The following is a 5000-nucleotide window of genomic DNA, read 5'->3' as shown; positions in this document are numbered from 1 at the left end:
CAGTCTTACCTTGTGCCACACCTATCCCATCATGAACCACACCTGTCCCATCTTGTACCACACCTTGCCCCCCTTGTACCATATCTGTCCCATCTTGTACCACACCTGTTCCACCTTGTACCACACCTGTCCCATCTTATACCACACCTGTCCCATCTTATACCACACCTGTTCCATCTTGTACCACACCTGTCCTGTCTTACCACACCTGTCCCATTTTGTACCACACATGTCCCATCCCGTACCACACCTGTCCCACCTTGCACACATGTCCCATCTTGTACCACACGTGTCCCATCTTGTACCACACCTGTTCCACCTTGTATCACACATATCCCGTCTTGTACCACACCTGTCCCACCTTGTACCACACCTGTCCCCTCCTGTACTTCACCTGTCCCAGCTTGTACCATACCTATTCCATCTTGTACCACACCTGTCCCATCTTGTACCACACCTGTCCCACCTTGTACCACACCTGTCCCATCTTGTACCACACCTGTCGCATCTTGTAAAACACCTGTCTCATTTTGTACCACACCTGCCCTATCTTGTAAAACACCTGTCCCATCTTGTATCACACCTGTCCCATCTTAAACCACACCTGTCCCATCTTGTACCACACTTGCCCTGTACCACACCTATCCCATCTTGTACCACACTTTTTTTTTTTTAATAGATTATGAATGGAGGAAGGAAAAACAAAGGAAAAAAATAAGTCCATGTGCCTAAAGGCATCCTCCATTCATAAATTATTTATAACAACTGGATTTAAATTGAAGTGGATTAAATGTATGTGGGAAACAACTCCGAGGAAGTGAATTCCAGAGAGTAGTAGTTCTGGGGATAAATGAATTTTGATAAGCAGAGGTATTGCGGGGGAGAGAGTGTTAATTCATGGGCGCTCCCAGCTGCCCGAGTATTTCGGGAGAAAATGTGAAGGGGAGGAACAATTTAAGCCAGTTCGTCTGAACACTGACGGTAAAAATATCGATAAAATAGTGCTAAAGAAGCAACATCTCTGCGTACTGATAATGGAGGAAGGTCTTGCGTGATGGCAGGATTATTGATTAATCTAATGGCTTTATTTTGAATTTTGTCCAACTGCCTCAATGCAACCGCTCCACATCCACTCCACAGTGGTGAACAGTATTCGACCTTGTACCACACCAGTCCCATCATGTACCACTTTTATCCCATCTTGTACCACACCTGTCCCACCCACCTTGTACCACACCTGTCCCACCTTGTACCATACCTGTCCCATCTTGTACCACACCTGTTCCATCATGTACCATTCGTGTCCCATCTTGTACCACACGTGTCTCATCTTGAGCCACACCTGGCCCATCTTGTAGCACACCTGTTCCGTCTTGTAGCACACCTGTTCCATCTTGTACCACACCTGTCTCATCTTGTACCACACCTGTCCCATCTTGTATTACACCTGTCCCATCTTGTACCACACCTGTCCCATCTTGTACCACACCTGTCCCATCTTATACCACACCTGTCCCATCTTGTACCACACCTGTCTTGTACTTCATCCACCTCATCTTGTACCAGAATTATCACAGTCCACAGTCAGTCTTTTATCCCATACCAGTGGCGGTTAAAGACTTTTTTTTTCTAATGCAAAGAAGGAACCAAAGGCCACCGACCTGCAAACTGCTCCCTCCAAGAAAAACAAAAGCAAGAAAACAGAGAGCCAAATTCAAGAGTCATTCGAGATGCCTGGACACACTGCGTTTGAAAGACAGGAGATCGTAGGCAGTAGGAAAAACATACATAGGGAGACAGTTCCAGAGTTGACCTGTTGCATACATGAAGGACTGGGAGTAGCGGGTAACTCTTGCATTAGAAAGTTGGACAGAAAAGGGATGAGAGTTTATTGCTCGACGGATGCCACGTGCCCGCCGTAGTGGTGGAGGGATGCAAGCAGGCAGTTCAGAGGGGCAGTGTATCCTTCCCTTAGCACTTCTTCGTGACTATCATCTACTGTGGGATGCTCAACAATATTTACAATGGATTTTCTGTCGTAACTACCCTACTTTTGCTCTATCATGAGAGGGACGCCTTCACGTGGTGGCATTAATATGACCAGGCGGATCCGCTGGCTGGTTAGACAAACGTCCCTCAAATCCCTCCCTATCTCCCCATAAATGGATGGTGGACTGCAGAAAGGTAAATCCAGCCTGCAGTCCACTGGGTTCACGTTCAGATGAGCCTATAGGGGTACTACTACTATTACTACTACTGCTACCACTACTGCTACTACTACTGCTAATACTACTACTTTTACTACTACTACTACTACTTCTACTACTACTACAGCTACTACTTCTACTACTACTACAGCTACTACTACTACTATTACCGTTCTGTCTTGTCCTAAAATTGCCACCTTTATATTTTGGAGGCTGAGTAGTGGCAATAGATTAACACTGAAATAGGATGCCAGTCACAAAGAAGTGCCATGGAAAAGCTGTAAAACCGTAGAGATTACTGTCCTTTACCGCCATTGAGCTACGTGAAATAAGCTGCAAAAGGACGAAAATCTGAAAGAACTACAGAATTTATTTTTATAGAATGAAGGGAGGCGAGATTGTGTGCTCTCCTCTCCTCCTTCCTGCAATAAAAAATCTAACTATACTCCTTTTATCGTAACTTGGCCCAAAATCTGTCATATCTCCATTCTGAATTCTGAGCTGTAACGATAGCTTAACACTAGAATAGGATGCTAGTCACGAAGAAGTGCTATGGAAAGGATGTAGAGTCATAGCAATGTCTTTAACACTAGAATAAGATGCTAGTCACGAAGAAGTGCTATGGGAAGGATGTAGTCATAGCAATGTCTTTAACTCTAGAATATGATGCTAGTCACGAAGAAGTGCTATGGGAAGGATGTAGAGTGATAGCAATGTCTTTAACACTAGAATAAGATGCTAATCACGAAGAAGTGCTATGAGAAGGATGTGGAATTATAGCAATGTCTTTAACACTAGAATAGGATGCTAGTCACGAAGAAGTGATATGGGAAGGATGTAGAGTCATAGCAATGTCTTTAACACTAGAATAAGATGCTAGTCACGAAGAAGTGCTATGAGAAGGATGTGGAATTATAGCAATGTCTTTAACACTAGAATAGGATGCAAGTCACGAAGAAGTGATATGGGAAGGATGTAGAGTCATAGCAATGTCTTTAACACTAGAATAAGATGCTAGTCACGAAGAAGTGCTATGAGAAGGATGTGGAATTATAGCAATGTCTTTAACACTAGAATAGGATGCTAGTCACGAAGAAGTGCTATGGGAAGGATGTAGAGTCATAGCAATGTCTTTAACACTAGAATAAGATGCTAATCACGAAGAAGTGCTATGAGAAGGATGTGGAATTATAGCAATGTCTTTAACACTAGAATAGGATGCTAGTCACGAAGAAGTGATATGGGAAGGATGTAGAGTCATAGCAATGTCTTTAACACTAGAATAAGATGCTAGTCACGAAGAAGTGCTATGAGAAGGATGTGGAATTATAGCAATGTCTTTAACACTAGAATAGGATGCTAGTCACGAAGAAGTGATATGGGAAGGATGTAGAGTCATAGCAATGTCTTTAACACTAGAATAAGATGCTAGTCACGAAGAAGTGCTATGAGAAGGATGTGGAATTATAGCAATGTCTTTAACACTAGAATAGGATGCTAGTCACGAAGAAGTGATATGGGAAGGATGTAGAGTCATAGCAATGTCTTTAACACTAGAATAAGATGCTAGTCATGAAGAAGTGCTATGGGAAAGATGTAGAGCCATAGCATTGCCTTCACTAACACTAAAAATGATGCTAGTCACGAAGAAGTGCTATGGGAAGGATGTAGAGCCATAGCAATGTCTTTAACACTAGAATATGATGCTAGTCACGAAGAAGTGCTATGGGAAGGATGTAGAGTCATAGCATTGTCTTCATTTAACACCGAAAAATGATGCTAGTCACGAAGAAGAGCTAAGGGAAAGATGTAGAGCCATAGCATTGTAACACTAGACTATGATGCTAGTCACGAAGAAGTGCCACTGATCTAGGTGAAATACGATACAAGAGGACGAAAATTTGAGTCAAGCTAAAGTAGAAACACTATAGGAATTCGATAATTTTCCTCTCATAAGATTTGCGTTTTGTGTGAAGGACAGGAAAAAGGGGATTCTGCACTCCTGTCATTATTATTATTATTATTATTATTATTATTATTATCATCTTCAACCTCATCATCATTATATTACCACCACCACCATCATCATCATCATCACCATTATATTACCATCATGAACATCATCATCATCATCATTATATTGCCATCATCATCATCATCAACATCATTATCATCATCACGATCATCATTGTCATCATCATCAACATCATTATCATCATCACGATCATCATTGTCATCATCATCAACATCATTATCATCATCACGATCATCATTGTCATCATCATCATCATTATATTACCATCGTCATCATTATATTGCCATCATCATCATCATCATCATCATCATCATCATCATCACCCAAACCTCTTTTCTCACCTCAAGATGGAGTGAGGTAGGGCCCAGAGAGAGAGAGAGAGAGAGGGGGGGGGAGAAATTAACTAACGTCTTCCCACTCTAATGAGCCTCACCCTCATTCATTCATCGTTCAAGCCCCCGGAATCCTGACTCCACCTCACAGGCATAAACATCCACACTCCCGTATTCTCGGCTGGTCAGGAAGTTCCCTAACACCTCTTCCTTACCGATTTAGTTTTGGATACAGCTGGGTAATACCGTTTTGTACGTTATTAATGCAGGGTATGGTGATATTTGAATGATTTAAGTAACACAGACGAGGACGGAAAGATGTAATAGGCAAAATAAATCGCTTAGGAAGAGATGCTAGGGAGCTTTCTTAATGAACTAGAATACGAGCACCAGAGCCATTTCTAAGACTATTCCTTCACCGAGAAA

General features: G+C 42.2%; 1 protein-coding gene across 1 annotated transcript in view; it reads left to right on the top strand.

Annotated features, from left to right (window-relative positions):
* Fer2 (basic helix-loop-helix domain-containing Fer2) overlaps window positions 1-5000 on the top strand; it is a 46409-nt gene that overhangs the window by 776 nt on the left and 40633 nt on the right. The gene's annotated exons all lie outside the window — the stretch shown is intronic.

Source organism: Coenobita brevimanus, chromosome 84 (genome assembly GCF_032717465.1).
Source record: "Coenobita brevimanus isolate Jiangsu-jjx chromosome 84, ASM3271746v2, whole genome shotgun sequence".
In the NCBI taxonomy this organism is placed as follows: Eukaryota; Metazoa; Arthropoda; class Malacostraca; order Decapoda; family Coenobitidae; genus Coenobita; species Coenobita brevimanus.
Note: the sequence above shows the minus strand (reverse complement) of the source record. Positions and strands in the feature narration are given on the sequence as shown.